At 40.6% G+C, this 19723-nt stretch overlaps 1 long non-coding RNA gene across 2 annotated transcripts in view; it reads left to right on the top strand.

Moving 5' to 3' along the window:
• The window catches only part of LOC142068731 (uncharacterized), a 69290-nt gene that overhangs the window by 27565 nt on the left and 22002 nt on the right, over nucleotides 1-19723 (top strand). For both annotated transcript variants that reach the window (XR_012664637.1, XR_012664636.1), the window contains 2 exons: nucleotides 7254-7432; nucleotides 11865-11944. This is a non-coding gene — a long non-coding RNA (uncharacterized LOC142068731). The remainder of the gene's footprint in view (nucleotides 1-7253; nucleotides 7433-11864; nucleotides 11945-19723) is intronic.

Raw genomic sequence — 19723 nt, 5'->3', positions numbered from 1 at the left:
TTCTAGGCAAGCAGCATTTAATGACCAAAACTGGAATTTGGCTTGAGCAATAATGCTAATTCCCTGTCTTATAAAAATACTGAACACAAACAGTCGGGATTTCAATTTTACATCTGAATACTCCCAAACGAAGGGTGTCTGGTTCTTGTGCTGAACAAACATAACAGCCCTGCCCTGGACACAGATATGTCGTTTTAAAATCAAGAAGAATATCCCCATGTTTCCCTCTAGCTGTTATAGCCACTTCCAAAGTTAAAATGGTAATATCAGAGAAAATAGGAAGTATGGTGGGCTGTACACGCTGGTTTGTTGTTGTAGGGGTCTCATTGATTACTGAAGTGATGGCACTTTTTAAAAAAAAATAATGAGCTACCGAAGCATCTGTTTATAAAGCAGAATGACGTGAACTTTACAGAGACATGGTGGGTGAGGTAATATCTTTTGTTGGACCAGCTTCTGTTGGTGAGAGAGACAAGCTTTCAAGCTTCTCTGTGTAAACTTGAAAGCTTGTCCAATAAAAGATATTATCTCACCCACCTTGTCTCTCTAATATCCTGGGACCAATGTGGCTGAAACAACACGGCATGGTGTGATCTTGAGAAATGATGAGCACCTTGAACTCCTATGTAATCAAGCCCCCAGATAGATACAAGAAGGGAAAAAATATAAAATAAAATAAAATGGAGGGTTGGCCAGCTTTTTCTCCTTAATTTAAAGCAAAAACATAATTTAAATACGCAATGACTCTGCTTTTAAACCCAAGTGGTAGTAAGGACTGAGCGGAACTTCAAATTTGGTTGCAGCTGTTTTCCTGTGGAAAGTTTCTTGGAGTCTTTGTTTGAAGGGTGCAAACAGAGAGGTCACTCAGACTGGGATATCTTGAGAAGGAACAGGGAAACTATAGGCTTAAGGTAATCACCATTTCAGACTTCTTCGAGGTGTTCCTTGGATCTGTCAGCAGCATGACTTCTGGTTTCTCCTGGTGTGAGTTGCTGGATATTTCCTGAAATGAGCAGTCATTCACACTGCTGGAAACATAAGATGCATTCTGCATAATGTTAAGGAAACCCAGAGGTAGTGATGGCCACAGCTTTTTTTAATGTGCTAATTTAATTAAAGCTACCACACATATATCTACCTGAGCTGGCAATAACACCCCAAGCTTCAGGGTAGATGTACCCTTAGTCTCTCTCTGCCTCAGTTCCCCATCTATAAAAAGGGCATACTAGCACTTCCCTGCCTCACAGGGAAGGGATGTTGGGATGATAAATACACTGAAGATAGCACTATATTTGTGGGAGCCATGTAAGTGCCTCAGATAGATAGAGATCAAAATATCCCAGGTTAGTAGGGACAGTCCCTATGTATTCAAGAAAAATATTTATACATTTTGTCTTCTAAACCCATTTAAAAAAATCCATATTTTTCAATGCACTGGAAGGGAGCTGATGGAATTGCCCGTATTTTTGCTTTCCAAATATTCCTGTTACTTTAATTACTTTAGTGTTGAATTGTGTGCCAAAGTGAGTGAGTTCTTAATTATCTGCAACTCCATCGCTATAACTACCACTGATCTAAGACAACTTTTTAAAATTACATTGCAGTTATGGCAGGTCAGTGAATTATGTCCATTTCCCCATCAATGGCTTCCTTAGTCAATTTCCTCAATTTACATGTCAAAACAAAATAACCTTCTAAAATGCTAGTGTGATAAACTGTGCCTGGCACCTGAAAATCAAACTGAGCTCTTTTCTGCTCTATGCCGTTGTCTGCATCTCCTTGCCTTTAGTAAAGACTGCAGTTGGAACACACACCTCCATTCTGTTGTTGATGTTGTGCATAGCAAAAAAGTATAAAACTCGCTCTTCAAAGCCTCTATAGGCTTTGCACAATGGACAGCAGTAACATCCTGGTTTTAGTGAAAAAATGAATCAGCTAGGACTTGGAGATGCAAAAGAAATAGGGTATGGGCAGTACCACAGTGCCATTTTTAGGGAATCCCTTTATTGAACTTAACCACTTTTAATACAAATTCTGGAGCACCCCCGCTTCCCTTGTTTCAAATTCTGCTTTGGATCCTATCTCCTTCCCTGGAGCTGATACAGTCCCAGTGTTAAACAGCTTTGGGAATTTTAATCTGAGAGATATTGAGTGAAAACACATACTACAGAGTAACACCTGATCCTGATGCCAAATACTCCATGGTTTGGTGTGTTTTGCTCTGAGTCTTTTTCAAGCCCCATTATAAAGGCAGAGGGACCATTTTCAACTTTCAAAGCCTGATCTAGACTGGAGTTTCATACACACTCCAGAATTGGTTGCTCTGCCTCTTACAGGTGTATATAGAGGGCTCTAGTCTCAGGCCAAAGGATATAGTAACTCCCATTGAGTTCAATGAGAGTTACTCAAGCCCCTAGTGTATACAAGAATTGGTCTTGCTTTCTACATATTTACAGTAACTAATCTGCAGTTTTTGTGTGCAATTACAAAGAATTAAATCTGAGGAGCAATAAAGAGCAAGATTAAGAGAAAAACTTCCTTTCTTGTTTTTCATAAGCACCAGCATCCTGTGAGTCAGTGGCATATGACTGTGTCCTTGGAGGTTACAAATGTGGGATGGGGACAAGTAGAACGAACATTCTGTTGTCCTGAGTAGAAGAGCACACTTTCAGCAGATTCACTGCCCTTATCTCTTCTTGTTTACAGTTCCTCTGGGAGGATGATGACCTTCTATCTCCTTTTCCACCAAGGGTGGATTCTATTTTGAAAATATCATTTTCTAGATTAGTGCCACAGCCAATTGGAGTCAATTTCATAAAACCTTACTCCTCAAAAAGGCAGCCAAAATGCAACGCCAGCTGATTGTTGTTTTTGACTTGTAGTGGTGATATGTACCATAAATTTGGAGTGTGTTAACCTCTCTGCTGCTGCTATTTTATGCATTTTGCTGTTTGTTTTGTGAATGTATTTGTCTGAATCAGGTCTAACTGCTGTGGAACAGAAAACCACAATTTTAAGTGCAGACTACTATAAAGTACTGTTTTTCAGGCTCTTGTATTGACATGCCATTGCTACAAAGCAGAATGTATATGCAGTTACTTCAGATCACAGCCTTGCCTTTAACTCTTGAGGGTAAAATGTATACATTTAACTAGTTTATACATAAAAAAAATCAATGTCTCTAAACCAATGATCTATATGTGCTATTAGGAGTTGTCAATTAATTCTTTTTCTTCCATCAAATCCCTGCAGGAAATTTGAACTTCCATTCTAGTAAGAGCCATTAATAACTTAAACCTTTAGAGGACACTCTGTCCCTGTGCCTTACTCCTTGCTATATGTGAATCCAATCTTTGGTAACTAGTGCTTCTTTTGGCAAGTTACCTGTCTTTGGTATGTTTGCAAACAAGCTTTCTTACAAAGAGGCCTCTATCTTATCCTGTTTCTATGATGTGATCTTCCCATTCACTCCTTCAAGAGTTGTCCCCAAACTTTACCAATCAGTCTTCCCTCTCTGCCACTCTGCTGATCCCTGATGTGGAATGAGACACAGATAAGCTGGAAAGAACAATATCTTCCTCTTTGGTGGTTTTTTTTGTTGTTGCTTTTTTTAAATACTAACTTCTCATGCCCGCCAGCCCATCCAAAATGCTGCTGCCATAATCCTCTTTCTCACCTGTCGCTTTGACATGGTCCCCTGTCTTTGAATCATTTCACTGGCTCCCTGTTGCATGTATAACAATTTAAACTTCTAGCCCTTGCCTTTGAGACTATAATCATATAGCACCTGCCTACTTCTCTCCCCTGGTCTCCCACCTTCTGCCTTCTCCACTACATTGATGCCAGTTTCAGGAGCTCCTTCATCTTATTCCCTGAGGACTATCCATACTTTCATCCATGCTTCCTCCTCTGCTTTGAAATCTTCCACCAACCTGTTTGTCAAGCCACCACCTGCACCTCCTTCAAATCCCTCCCCAAACCTGACTTCCTGCCATCTTGCCTATGAGAAAAAGAGTCTAATATTGCCTCATTGCCCTGTCACTGTCACACTCATCCTTCATCTCCCAGTCCCATTTTTCTCTGTTTAATGACCCTCACCTATTGTTGCATTTTGAATATAGATTTGTAAGCTTACGACTAATAGTTTTCTGTTATGTGCCTAGCACACTTACAGGTACTCAAAAATAGTAATAATGATAATACCACACCACTTCTACTGCATCTTACTTTCCTGCCTCCGGGTAAGATTTCACAGGATAAGAGCTTGAAGATTTTCTACTTTTAAAAAAATGTATCTCCTCTTTGGCAGGCATGGGTTTTATGTCTTAGAGGTTCGATATCAATACGCACGTTTTTCCATTCACTACTTAAAAAGAAGGAGCATTATCAGACCTTTTCCAAATCCTGCTGGGACTCTTCGGGGGAAATGGAGGGACCATGAGAACTTCTTCCATTTTATCTCAGCATTAGGGCTCTCCCACCCCAACATCTTGATTAACATACAAGGGACAGTGTTTATTTAAACCAAGCATCAGTCAGGACCTTCTTTAACCATCACTGAAATACCCTAAAACACAAGCCAAGAGGACTTAGTAGTTTCTCCTTTACATAGACTGAATTTTGCTGCCTGCACTCACCAGCAGTAGAAGTCAAATGGATGCCCTGTTGGCCTTGGTGTATATGATTGCCAGTCCTTACGCTGTGTCGGCGGGGGGAAGGGAAGGAAGGGTCACTATCCAATACCAAATTGGACCTCCTATGTGGAACCAAATTTAATAGACCAAATTTATCCTGGATATACTAGAACTTCATTGCATCATGGAGTTGCACCTGGGATGAATTTGGTCCACTGCTTATTTTTAGACCTGTCTGGGTTAGTTCATCACTGAATTTTAGAGGTTTCACAATTGTTGCACTGACAGGAATTTCTCATCCAGCTGGCAAAACTGGGACTGGGAATAAGCCAAACTCTGTGCTAGTCGGAAAAGCAGAGCTGTACTGAAGACATGCAGTAAGGGCTGCATTCACCTACGATGTGGTCAGTGAACTCTGAGGATTCCAGCATATATAGCCATCCCAGTCTCCCTTTTCAAGAGGTGCTATGGGAAGCAATGGCAAGACAGGAAAAGATAAATGTAGAATTAAAGGAGAAGGAAGAGAATGCTCCTTTTGTTCTTCAAAGCCTAGGTCCATGCCATCTACTTTGGGTAAATGAATAAAACTACCAATCTAAACAATACCATTCTCCAGTAGGTGCCCTGGAGAACAGACCCTACTGTCAGAGTCAGAGATCAAACACATGCTTGGCACATGCCAACAAAGGAAACCACTTCAGGCCATGTTGATCCTTCTGCCAGTGCCCTTGCTTTTGATGTGGCTGCCACATGTGCACAGCTTTGCCAGGACCCAATCAGGCAAACATTTCATTAGAAAGAAAATGGTCAACCACTATTTTTACATGCTTCTAAGAAAAAAATGTCTCTCTCTCTCTCTCTCTCCCCTACCTCCACTTCTGTTGTTTAATGAGAGCGAAGCTTTCTGAATTCAAAATTGAACAGGTTTTTGATATTGTGTGACACCAGAACCAGATTTATTTAAAAGATTTTGCCACTTTAAAACCAATACAGCTACCTTAGGGCCTGTGACTTCAAAGGGGAGTTCTATGTGGTCATCTCCTGGGATGATAGGTCCCCTGGTGTCTTAGTGGATCTGTGCTTTGGAAAACTAAGAACTGAGGTCACACTGAAGCCTTATCATCCAAGGGTTGGTGGAGCTCAGAACTGCTGAGGAGATGAGGGCAGGGAGGGAGTCAAGTGCTGTAATTCTGCCGCTCAGTGCGTTGGTATCCAACGTGGAAGAGGTTGCTCGGTTACCCTTGTGTTCACAGCTGCCTAGAGGGAATGTTGGGTGTGATCTATTTTGTGTGATCTTGAAAGTATTATGGTTCATTGGAGTCACGTGTCCACGTGTTCATTTAATCTGTGAGTCAGTATCCTGGATACAATTATTTGGTTCTTGTTTTGATCTGAATTCTTGTCAAAATGTTCAATGACAAAAGGAGCTCATCAGTCTCTGAAATCAGCCAAGAAAATAGGGAATTCTGGTAATCTCCTCAGTTAACTTGTTACATACAGCAAGATAAGCATAAAAGGTCATTATAATGTAACCCTATTGTACTCTGAGTTACCTAACAATATAACACACAGCATTGAGACTAGACCTGGGCAAAAAAAATTCAGCCGAAACTCTTTTTCAGTTAAAAATATAGTTTTGGGTCAACCAAAACATTTAGCCAATTCATATTGAACTTTGCCAAATTGTTTAATTTAAAAAACAAAAATAACAAAACCAAAAAAAATCCAAAAAATCAAAATGTTTTGTCTTGACATTTTTTAAATGAAACATTTCAATTTTTTTATTCAAAATGACTTTCAATTTTATGGACACAACAAAAAACAAAACAAAGAAACAAAAGGAATATTTAATTTCAGCTGAAACAAAACTTTTTGTTCTACCTGAAATTTCACATCCATCTGAAATGAAACTTTTTTTGATTGTTTTGGTTCAGCCACTGACCCTCCCACCCCCAATCAGTTATTTGCACAGATGTCATCCTGACATATCACGCAGCAACTCCATGGACTTATTGAGAGGGCTCTGTAGTACCAGAGTACCCCATATACTATGTCAACCTGTATTGCAATTTTATGAATGCTGAACTCCCAGCATGCCCAAGAAAGGGAAGAATGGACAGATCAGAACACCAAAAACGGAATAATACAGTAATTTAAAGAAGAACAAACAAGTAACTGGGGCTGGTTGAAAATTTTCCCATATAAACTGCTTTGGATGGAAATTGTATTTTTGACTAATTAACTTTTTCACAAATAGTATCTGATTTTAGCAGAAAATGTAAACTTTTAATTGAAAACCTCAAGAAATCAAAACCTTTTTAGCCAAACACCAAAATCTTTTTGGTATTTCTATTAAAACTCAACACTTTCTCTGGAAAATTTTTAACAAAAGCAAAATATTTTTGTTGTTACAGAAATGTCTTGTGGAAACCTTCCTCCACCCCACACAATGTTCCAACTCGTTTTGTAAAATACCACACAGATAGGGATGGATGAACTGGTTTGGAAATAAGTCTCCTATCTCAAAACAAATACTTACAACTCCAACTGAACCTTTGAAATAAAGGTCATTTATCTGACTTTTATATTTTGCCTTTTAATGCTCCTGTACACTTTCAGGTTCTGGATGCAACTCTATGCAGAAGTATCAAAATACTACAAAACAGACAATCCTTGTGGTATTTTTATTATGACCGGAAGCAGGAATTACTGGAAATCTCCTGGAAAAAAAACTGTCCTCATGAGAGATCAGACCCAACTATCAATACTTTTTGAGGTTCACCCATCATTACATGCAGGTACTTGTAAAACAGTGGAGAGAGATAGATATCTTCATTGGGGTTTCATAGGCTGACCCTTGCTTTACTATTTCACCTCCCATATGGTGGTGTAATGATTGTGTTTACACTGCATGAGTTTTCACACAGCAATGACTCATCACCCCAAATCGTGCCCTGGGCTCAATGGAAATCATGGTATGCATTTTCCTGGGATGTTCCCTTCTTTTGGTGTTCCATAGTCCCAGTTAGGAATGTGGAGGGATCCATTTTTCTACCCTAATCCCCTAAAACATTATAGAACCTTTCCAAATTCAGTTTGAAGTAGGTTCATTATTTTTTTCCCCAAGCAGAGGTCTTTGAGTTCACAGCATTTGAAGGTTTGAAAAGATTCAGGTTTGAGTTACTGTTGTTGTCCTATGTTTAAATGTCCTACAGTTAAATCACAGAGTAAGTTTCAGTTTGATGGATGTAGCATGACATTCAATCTTTCACTGGAGATGGAACAAGTGGGGATAGTGGAAAACATTGTGGCTATATCTGTATGTGTGTGTGTGGGGGGGAGCGGGTTCTGGCAAAAGCAGTTTAAACATATAACTCACCAGTGAACAAAAGCTTATAAATATTCACAGATATCCCAGTAGTGCAAAAACCTTTGCACAGCAGTTCAGAGACCAGAAAAGTTTGTACGAACCACTACTGGCCCATAAATGCAGACTGAATTCAAACCCAGGCTCATTTTGCATAATTTTGAGGTGAGAGATGAATGTTTTACACAACACTGATTGAGGCCACTTTGACAATTGGGCCAGAGCTGTAAAATAATTTATTTACTGTAGTACGCATTGTGTTGGGAAACAATACGAGGCATTTTAGTTACTGACTGGACTTGAGAAAGAGAATATGTCTTAGAAATACTCATGTGGTTTATATGGGGCCTGCTCGATCAGAATATTTAGGCACTTGGTTTATACAGAGTGTTTTAGGACAGGTGTGATGCAGTGAATTAAATATGTAGGAATCAGACACATATGAGTTCCATTTTCAGCTCTGACACTGACTCCCTCAGTGAATTTAGATAAATCACTTAACCTATTAGCCCTAAATTCCTTACTTATAAAGAAAGGGAATGATTGTGCTTACCTCACAGGATGAGGATTAATCAATTCATGTTTGTAAAACCTGTAGAACATGAAAAGCTTCATGTAAGTGCTAAATGCTCTTACTGAAGTAGCACCAGTCTGTGAAGAATCATCTGTGTCTGAATAAAACACTTTCCATAAAATGACTTCAGTTCCTTGGTTAAACAGAATCTGAGTGTAACTGGGCCCACAAAGGACTTGAATCTGTGATGTATAGTACCAACAGAGTGATGATTGACTGCTTGAGGCAAAGGACTATACTGGTCAGGTCTGTAAAGTTATGTTGGTGCCTAAAGATGCAGATAGTAACACAGCGTGATCTTCAAAAGCACATAGGCAGCTAACTTCCATTGTTTTCAATGGGATTCCCACTAGATCCCTATCTGCATCTTTAGGCACCAACATAACTTTACAGACCTGACCCTAAGCCCCTTAGCTGGAAGGAGTAGCATACTCAAACTTCTTACATGGACTGCTTGTAGAAGGGGACGAAACCCATGCTTTCCTAGGGCTTGTCTACATGGGGATACTTCAGAACATTAAGATGAATTACTAAAATTGTGAAAAAGAAAAGGAGTACTTGTGGCACCTTAGAGACTAACTAATTTATTTGAGCATAAGCTTTTGTGAGCTCACGAAAGCTTATACTCAAATAAATTTGTTAGTCTCTAAGGTGCCACAAGTACTCCTTTTCTTTTGATGGATACAGACTAAAACGGCTGCTACTCGGAAACCTAAAATTGTGAAGTGAATGTGGATAAGTTAAAGTGCATTAAACTTCCATGTGGATTCAGTTAGTTCACCTTCATCCTTTCTATAACACCATCCATGACACCATGTTTTCAGAGCAACTCCAGAAGTGCCTCCTCCCCCCGTAATCAGCAGTTTCAGGAATCACTTAAAAAGGCAGAAAAAGAGGATGGCCCAGTGCAGTGATGAGATCTGCAAACACCACTCTCTGTAGGTGGCTGATCTCTCTTCTAAGGAAGCCATTCCGCATGGTTATTCTATTAATATTTGGTTCTTCTGTATTTTGACTGGCTGAGAAAACCACTCCTTTACTTGCCTCTTTAATAGACAGCTCTATCTAATCCCTTTTCCAGTTGTTGATCTGAGGGGAGAAATGTCTCCTCTTATTTAAAATGTGCTTCGATAGGAAAAAGGCAGATGGGATCACCTTGCATGGCACAAGCAAAAAACGAATAAAAGCAGTTTAAATAAAGTAACAAACGGGCTTCAACCACGATGCAGATCCCAGTCCGCCCTTCAGACTCCAACTGCTTAGAATCCTTGACCCATTCTAAAAAGGTCCATATATTTCCATGTGGTCTAACTTGACTGCTACAGAGAAGAAGGCATAGTAGAAATCTTTCATTTAATGAAAATTGATGTACAGATTCTCAATCAAGAATGAGTTAAAATTCATCCCAGCAAGTGATGGATACTTAGGCCTTGATCATGCAATTGGATCACTGGTGTGGACAGCTGCCTCCTTGCAGTGTCCCATTGACTTCAAGTCAAAAGTTAACACAAAGGATCTGATTGCAGGACTAGAGCCCCAGTTAACTCTAGTCTAGAATAAACTCAGAAGTGGATATCACTATAAATGTGATTTAAAAAAAAAAAAACTAAGAAAATCAAGGTAATCAATAATATTAGTGACATGTAAATAAAAGCGGGTTGCATACACATGCAGTCTGAAATGGGATGCAGTAAAGAGTGAATTGAACAGGAGTCCTGTAGTCTCAGTCCAGCTGGATACTAAAGATGTCAATCAAGCAAACGGGAACCAAAGGAAAAATCATAGCTAATGGAGAGGACTGTTGGTATCTGAAGTCTGGTGGCTTAGTTTATTGCTACTATGGGTGGTGACTGGTTCATTGAATGAGTGGCTAAGTGAAATTTTGTATTGAAGATTGTAAATGATGTAGCAGTTACTGCAGGTTTTAAGTGGTGAGAAGTCACGAGACTCTGGGACCAGATGTGGATCAATCTAAATAAGTAAAACAATTGAGGGTGAAAAATTTACATTTGCGATTTGTGGGTGCACAAAGGGAGACATGCTTTGGAATATTTGACCCACCCTTAGTGTATTGAGTATGTGATTATTAAGTAGCTGAAAGATGCCATCACATACAGAGATAATAGCAGAAAAGAAACAAACTGCATCCAAAACATTTGGTGACAAAAGTGAAGAATTTTACACAAGGTAAAATTTCACGCAATTTCAGTCACCTCTGTAAAGTTAAAGCCATTTTGTGAAACTGATGAGCACAGAGTGATTGTGAGATTTTTTCTTCTCAATCCTTTAAAAATGCAGACAACTTGTTGATGTTTAATTAGAGAGGTAGTGGTTTTTCTAACAAACAAATGTGTCTTTGATACTGAAAAACAGTGTTACAAATCTGAGTGGAGCCAGAGGAATAGCATTCAGTAAACACCAAAGAAAGTACTTAGCCGATCTATTTATCTAGAGTATGTACCCTTCACTGATGACAAAGACAACTTATTACAACCACTGTAGCACTTTCATCTGAAGGCCTCAAAAACATTCTACAGTCATTCATTACTTAAGTCTCACAACACTCCTGTAATGTAGCTGAGTATTATTATAGTACCCATGTGACAGATGAATAACCTGAGGTTAAGCCATTTGCCCAAGGTGTCACAGAAACGTAATGACAGTACCAGCAATAGAACACAAGTCTTTGGAATCCTGTGCTCTAACCTTAATCTTTGGCAAGAAATATGGTGTTTTTTTACCTACAGTATCACATTTTTAGAGGGCCAGTAAAAAAGCCCAAATTTACTCATTTTACTTTGAGGAGGAACATTTTTCACAGCTCCACTTAGTAAAGTAATTGGAAGCCTGATCCCTTTCCAGTCTAGCAGGTAGCCATTGGGGCTTGTTTATACTTACCATACCACAATTTCTTTTAACCTCTTGTTGGGATTCAAAGCAAGGAAAATCCAAATCCATTCTACAGTCAGTGAGTGCATTAGGATCACAGCCCCCTGGCATGTGGTATTCTACATTTTCCCCACATTTCTTCCATACAGTAGGATAACTGTAGTTCCTTCTTTGTTTTCCTCTCTAAGTAGCTGAAAGATATTGCCGGTAATGTGTTCTGAGTCTATCGATCTTTCCTTGTCTTCCCAAGCCCTGGAGGAGGTCAGGAGAACAGGGGCTAAATAAACCACAAGTAAAAAGCCCAACCCTCTTGCTGAAAACATGACAGTGAGATTATATATATTATATGTTTCAGCCACTGTCTGAGTTTTAATTGAACTAATGCTGTTCTCTTTTGCAGAGCATATCCTGACAAAGGTACAAGAGGCTATGTGTGTGTCTTTTATGGAAGAGGAAGAATTGTAAGAGTGAATAGAAAAGGTATAGGACTTTTTTATACTTTTATACTTTTTTATACTCAATGTACTTGATCACACACTAGTGTTCGAAACAACAAATTAGTTACTGACAATGCAGTGCCAGTAACTGTGCTATAACTAATGTGTTAACCTTACGGAAGTCATCGAGAGTTCACACACTGCATTAGATATTGACATCTATCCCAGCTAGAGAGGGAAGGTTATCAGAGAAGCAACTCCCTTATTTTGGGTTGAAACATGTCTCATTTTGTTTGAAAGTGTCTTGAGTTTTTTACCTTCCTTCTAAAAGGATATTGGCTTACCGTGCCCAGGACAAGAGCCGATTGAACAAAGGGAAAATTTTAGGAAACATTTTTCACATTTTCAAAGTTGTTTCCATTTCTCAGACTTTGAAATGGACCCATTTACTCTTTCACATGATTTAGTGATTGTTTTAAATAAAAGTTTGTATAGATATTATTGAACTTTATTCATCCAAAATCACTGTCATAACCATTATACAAATGTTTCATTTATTGAAAAACACATTTTTACAATTAAAGCCAAGTTTTTGGGAAAGGAAAAAGGTGAAAAATTTTGAAAAAAAAATCAAAATATCTCATGGAAAATTTCAAAGAAACAGCTAATGTCAACAGTTTTTTCAGAAAAAGTTTAATTTTTGAAAAAAAGAAAAAACCTTTTAAAACAGAAAATTTGTACGAAACATTTTGACAACCTGAAGATAATACAGTGCTCAGGGGAAGAGGTGTGAGATTGTGTGTTGAAGAAAATCTGGTACATCTAACTGAGTATCTGAATTTCGAATCACTGTGGGTTGCAATCATTTGGACACTTCACACTACAGGAAGGTCTGTGTCGCATATTTTGGACCTGGAATTGGATCTGAATCTAAACTTTAGAGGGATTGGTTCTTGTGTTCTGTGCTGGGTTCATTTCTGCTTCAAACCTGAAAAGATCCTAAAGCATTTTACAAACACCAGGATCACTTTGTCCATCATAGAAATACAGATGCCTCACCCCTACATAACACTTTAGGACAGGTTTCAAAGTAACAGCCGTGTTAGTCTGTATTCGCAAAAAGAAAAGGAGTACTTGTGGCACCTTAGAGACTAACCAATTTATTTGAGCATAAGCTTTCGTGAGCTACAGCTCACTTCATTCGACTTTAGGACAGGAACCTGAGAACTGAAATTCAAGGAGAATTTTAGGTAGACAGATGTAATTGCCCAAATTGGAATTTGGCCAGTACATGGGGTTAGCACTTTTACTCTTGCTAATAGTGCCCTGATGTACTTGAAGGCCATGGATTTCCAAAACCTTGGTTTTACATCTGGCATGAAGGCCAGCTCCTCAAGCAGCACCATGCCATTTACTACGACCAGGCTGGGGTATTAGTTCAGGCCTAACTCAGAGGGAAGAGATCTCCTGGCTGAGCCACCAACATCACTTCCTGGAGGATAGAGTCTGCCCTGTGTACTCGTTTTAAAGGATCCTCAGGTTACAATGCCTGATTTATTGCATGGGTTTTGATGTAGTAGCAACAGAATATATTCTGTTACAGTTATAGGTATGCGGAAATACTGGCTATTTCCTACAATTACATTTTGACTGGATATGAGGAAAGACTATGGGCATTTGGAATTTCCCAGAACAAAGACTGGCCCTTTCCAAGAACAGCATTATGGGCAATTAGTAATTATTATTTGGGCTTTACTGCACATTAGAATAGTGAAACAATTATTTGGCACATGGGAACTTCACTTTTCACAAAATTGGCAAGAGAAAAATTCTACTACAGCCCTCAGTGAACAGTTTGCTGGGGTGAACATTTTTGTTCTCTCGATGACATTGTTTCCCTCCCTCTCTCCAGCCTCTCTCCCCTCCAAGTCTGTGTATAGATTAGGGATTTAGGACTTCTGTATGATCTTGGGAAAATCACTTAGCTGCTGTCTGCCTCAGTTTCCCCAAGGAAGAGGGACAATAGTACTTATTTACCTTATAGGTGTGAAAATTAATGTTTGTAAAGTGCTTTGAGAAATGTGGATAAAAGGAACTGTATGAGTGTAAAGTGGTGTTATATTTTATACATCCCTTTAACTGGTATTCTTATGACAGTGGGGTGCTACTTGGTAGCAGCTCATGAGTTCTGTTACCAAGAGCGTTCTTGTGGCTGCCTTCTGGCTCTCAGGACCCTTACGACCATCTGTGGCCACAGTCGAGGCTAAAATAGCTCCTTTCGGTGTCCAAGATCAATAGCTTTAAAAAGAAATGAGAGGGACACAAGAAGCCACTAACCATCATTTCTACCAGGCTCAATTGATTTCTGAAGTGCTTCGGCTAGTTTCCTTTGAAGTTGCATTTCCATCTTTTATAAGTGTCCAAAACTCAGAGGCCCACCCACATCTGTCTTGCAGTAGGCTTGCTGGGCTGGCTGTAGCTGCTCAAGAGAGTCTTTGCTGTTTGGATGTGGGTGGGCCTCAGTAGTGTTTTGGGAACCTCTCCCAGATCCTGGAAATATGATTTCAGAAGCCAGTTGAGGTGGTTCCCAAAGCACCATGGCCTCAGTGGAAAGTGGGCCTGCTGCTGCTGCTTTCCTGTCTGAATCTTGGATTAGGAAAAGAAAGAAAAGGGAGGAAAGGAAAACAAAATTAAAAAAAAAAAAAGCACCACTCTACAAACTCACAATCGAGTGTGGTTCAGATCCTCAGCTCCACTGCAAGACTGACTGAGAGGAGTTGCTCCCACCCCATCATCTTCTCTGTACATGAGTAAATAAGTCATTACATCAGCAGCCTAAGGCTGGGCCATTGGAAATAATTTGTAGGTTTCCAACAAGTCATCTACAAATTCCCCTGGTCTCTTAGGTTCTGCTATGCTCAGCTACAAGGCTAAGGGCTGCTAGTACTATAGTTTTTCTCTCTCTCCCTCTCCATTTAGAGCTATGCAAAAGGTACACCTAGAGTTCTGAGTCCACGCAAATTCAACCTCAATGCATCATCCCTTTTTGTGAATTCAAATGTATGGTTGCAGATTTTGCCAAGTGGGTGGCTGGGCCCTCAGCCCTTTAAAAATGTACATTGTTATGCCTGGGGCCAGATTTTCTAGTTGTTTGCTCACAGTTGCATAAACAAATCCTTTATACTCAAAAGTGTACATTTGTACAAATCCCACAGGTGCCTGATTTGCAATTGATTTAATTCTCAGCTTGTATGTGCAAATGAACGCCATGTGTATAAACTCGTGTCATAAATATAAAGGGAAGGGTAAACCCCTTTGAAATCCCTCCTGGCCAGGGGAAAGCTCCTCTCACCTGTAAAGGGTTAAGAAGCTAAAGGTAACCTCGCTGGCACCTGACCAAAATGACCAATGAGGAGACAAGATACTTTCAAAAGCTGGGAGGAGGGAGAGGAACAAAGAGTCTGTGTCGGTCTGTATGCTGCTCTTGCCAGAGACAGAACAGGAATGGAGTCTTAGAACTTCTAGTAAGTAATCTAGCTAGGTATGTGTTAGATTATGATTCCTTTAAATGGCTGAGAAAAGCATTGTGCTGAATAGAATAACTATTTCTGTCTGTGCATCTTTTTTGTAACTTAAGGTTTTGCCTAGAGGGGTTCTCTATGTTTTTGAATCTAATTACCCTGTAAGATATCTACCATCCTGATTTTACAGGGGGGATTTCTTTATTTCTATTTACTTCTATTTTTTATTAAAAGTCTTCTTGTAAAAACTGAATGCTTTTTCATTGTTCTCAGATCCAAGGGTTTGGGTCTGTGGTCACCTATGCAAATTGGTGAGGCTTTTTATCCAACATTTCCCAGGAAAGGGGGGGTGCAAGTGTTGGGAGGATTGTTCATTGTTCTTAAGATCCAAGGGTCTGGGTCTGTAGTCACCTAGGCAAATTGGTGAGGCTTTTTACCAAACCTTGTCCAGGAAGTGGGGTGCAAGGTTTTGGGAAGTATTTTGGGGGGAAAGACGCGTCCAAACAGCTCTTCCCCAGTAACCAGTATTAGTTTGGTGGTGGTAGCGGCCATCCCAAGGATAACGGGTGTAATATTTTGTACCTTGGGGAAGTTTTGACCTAAGCTGGTAAAGATAAGCTTAGGGGGTTTTTTCATGCAGGTCCCCACATCTGTACCCTAGAGTTCAGAGTGGGGGAGGAACCTTGACAACTCGGTCAACAGTATATATATACAATAACATGCCCAGTTGAACATGCACAAATAGAGGCCAAGTTTTGAAGATGTGTCCTATTATGTCTTTCTGTCAAAAAGAGATGCCATCCACACGTCACTGAGTTTCTAGGTAAGGGAGACACTGATAATCTCACTTCAAGAGATACCTGCTTGAAAAGGGATTGTATAACATTGCCTTTAACATGTTATTTATATTTACCTTTGCCCTTCCTGCCTTCCTACCTGCTGCTGCAGAAGTCTATTATCATGGTATTTGCAGCTTGGGTGAAAGCAGGTTGGACCAGAAATGTCTCATAAGGGCTTGATCTAGCAAGATTTCCAGCCCAGATTTACAGCTTTATGAACTGTTGGCTACTCATCCAGTCCAAACTGCCTGCCCTTTCAGGGTTCACTCTTTACAAAGAGTCCAACAAGGATGACCATCTCCCAGAAAGAGAGAGAGAAATTCCCACATTCAAGCCAAATGCACAAAGAGTACACTGGAGCAAATGAGGAGGAGGGCTTCATCACAGGGACAGACATGTACAAACAAAATTAAAATGTTCACATAGCAGCTACAGTAAAATATGAATATGCAAAGACTGGGAACATGGATTCCCAAGTTCCTCTAACCACTTAATAGCAGGTTCTTGCATCTCATGCACGAGTTTCCCTGTTGGAACTGATCCTGTTATACAGGGGCTAAATGATGATGGCAGACTTCAGTGGAAGTGGAGCCAAATAGATGCAGGCCCAGGAAGATTTATGAGAGCGACACCCCCCATGAAGCATCTCTCTCAGGGAATGAGAGCCATGATGTTATTTTTGGACAATATCCCCTCATGTAGAAGTGATGCCACCTTAACCCACTTCTGTTTTATTGTCTCTTTCTCTCTGCCCTGGAATATCCGTTGTGCGGTGCCCAGAAGGAGGGCATCTGCTTGAATTATACCATTAGAGAAGGCTCAGACTCCAAGACTGGGCTCTGAGGCTTTTTTTGCCCCATTCTCTCTTTTTTTTATTATTTTTCACTTTAGCTGATATAATGAAGTTGTTTCCTGCTGCATCTTCCAGGATCAGTTTTAATCATAAGAAAAGCAAGGAGATCCCTCTTCTCTGGAGACCCCACATGTCTGTGTTTCTTGGGCTGGCTCTTCTCCTGAGACAGCAGAACTGGAAGAGGAAGCAACAACTAACGGCTATGTCCCTCGTCTCTCAACTGCCCCCCTCCCAAGGAGCTCAAGCCGTGCTTCCTCCTTTCCCAGCAGCTTGAGACCCTGAAAATCTTAAGGCTAGTGGTAGTGCTTTCCCACTTGGATCTGGACACCAGGGAGGACTTGGCCAATTAGCAGAGCTTCCCATGTGATGGCTCTCTCCGAGCGTGCATATGTTTGGCATATCAGCAAATCTGAGACTCGACCTGGGAACCTCAAGGCCTTGTAGGCAGCAGCTCTGTCAACTGAGCCACCAGGGAGCCTCAGTAAATGATGTGATTGGTTATGCATAAGTGCCAATGTATTTTCTGCATGGAAGGCATAGAAAACATTCTTGATGTTGGACATTATGGTGCCAACAAGCATAATTGAAATTCCTGGTCTTCTGTCCGTTGGCCCCAAAGTCTCTTCTGTACACCTTCATGAACTCACATGCTTCCAGAGGAACAACCGTGTTAGTCTGTATTCGCAAAAAGAAAAGGAGTACTTGTGGCACCTTAGAGACTAACCAATTTATTTGAGCATGAGCTTTCGTGAGCTACAGCTCACTTCATCTGAAGTGAGCTGTAGCTCACGAAAGCTCATGCTCAAATAAATTGGTTAGTCTCTAAGGTGCCACAAGTACTCCTTTTCTTTTCACATGCTTCCAGTAGTCATAGTGCAGATTTCTGTACAGTGGGTGCTTCCAGTGGGCGATGTCAAAGATCCACTGGCTACCTCATCTGATGACAACAGGGCAGAACTCTGAGTGAAATCCTGGCTCCATGGAAGTCAGTGGCAAAACTCCCAAAGACTTCAATGGGGCCAGGCTTTCACCGTTAGTCATCGCTGACTGGCTGGTATGGGAGCCCCCCATATAGCCTGAAAAGAATGTATTTCACAAACCAGTTTGTTTGTGAGGAGAGTGTTTGAAACCATTAACTTCCAATCACTTTGCACGCTGCTAATATAAAAACAGGCAAGTGATTGTCTAATTTGGATGTGGAGAACATGTTTGCTCCTGGGGCTCTGAACTTGCACTAGATGCCAAGTGTCAGCCTAGATCAAATATTTACAGATGAGTTATGAACCCCTAAGGCTCACCTAACCCTTACTGAAAAGAATGAGACCATTCACTTAGAGAGCGAGAGAGGCTTGTTAATCTTTAGGAAAAGGTTGCCAATCCATTTACCACCTCCTTTTACTTGGATGCATTACTCACCCCTGTTTCTTGAGAACTCATGTTTTGTAACATTTCTTGTTAACTGGCCGTTTGTCATAGATATAGATTTTGCTACATCATCACTAATGCTATGTATAATTGTGGGGAACAAATGCTTGTGTTTCCACTGAAGAGTCTTAGTGACACCAAGGTCTCAACTTTCTCCATTGTATGACCCCAAGTTACAACAGCACCCCTCCCATCTAGCTACAAAGAAAAGGAGGGTGGGCCTCGCTCTCACCCCCACCTCTGTTCACAACCACCGGCTTAAGAGTCCATGTTGTTAACCAGGTTTTTTTGTCCAATCAGAACCTCAGGACTAAATTGTACTTGGAAGGCCTGTTGCTCCATTGTCTTGGACCTTGTTCAATCAGCTATGCCTGTGCAAAGTGGATGTGAAATGCTACCTGATCGGCATGGTAGCATTTTATGCCTCCTTTGCCCATGCAACACTAGGTATAGATGGTGGGAAATCAGGCTCCCATACTGGCTATTTGGAGGGTATGTCATTTAGTAAATCAATTTGTAGCTTTCATTTCTACTAATTTGCAGTCTGCCCCTTGTTTTCTCCTCCTTCCTTTTCTCTATTTCATGTTCTTCTCTCCTGGCCTCATGGAAGCCAATGGGAATTTTGCCGTTGGTTTCAGCAGAGCTGAGATTTCACCCCATGCATGCAACTGCATGGTGCAAAATATGTGCACAAATGGGTGACTGAGCTTGTGGCCATTACAGTTTTTCCCTTCCCCCAGTTCAGAGAACATGAACACTGACATTCTGGTGACCTCCTGCACTGACCTCATCTAGAGAAGGATCCCTGCAGTTTCTCCATCACCCTTCTTCTGTACATGTACAAGAGCACCCACATTCTTGGCCTCGTTAAGTAGAGATGACTGGAAATGGGGATCCCAAATCCTAACACTCTTGCGCTTTGGGGAAGGTGCTTGAACTTGACTCTGAATCTGGATTTGGATTTTGAGACTTGGGTTCATCACTGTCCGTAAGTACCCAGCCCTCCGAGATGCTGAATCTCCCCTAAGAGGTGCTGAGCTTGCCCAACTCCTGGCTGACTGCAATGTGCACACAGCACCTATGGGGAAGTGCTCCGCTCCTGCCACGGTTGGACTGTAAAATGTGAAGATTAAGAGTTACTGACATTCTCTCTTGGGCAGGCCGACTAACCAGTGGTGTAAAAC

This window comes from Caretta caretta, chromosome 13, assembly GCF_965140235.1.
Source record: "Caretta caretta isolate rCarCar2 chromosome 13, rCarCar1.hap1, whole genome shotgun sequence".
Classification (NCBI taxonomy): Eukaryota; Metazoa; Chordata; order Testudines; family Cheloniidae; genus Caretta; species Caretta caretta.
This window is presented reverse-complemented; position numbering and strand designations above follow the sequence as displayed.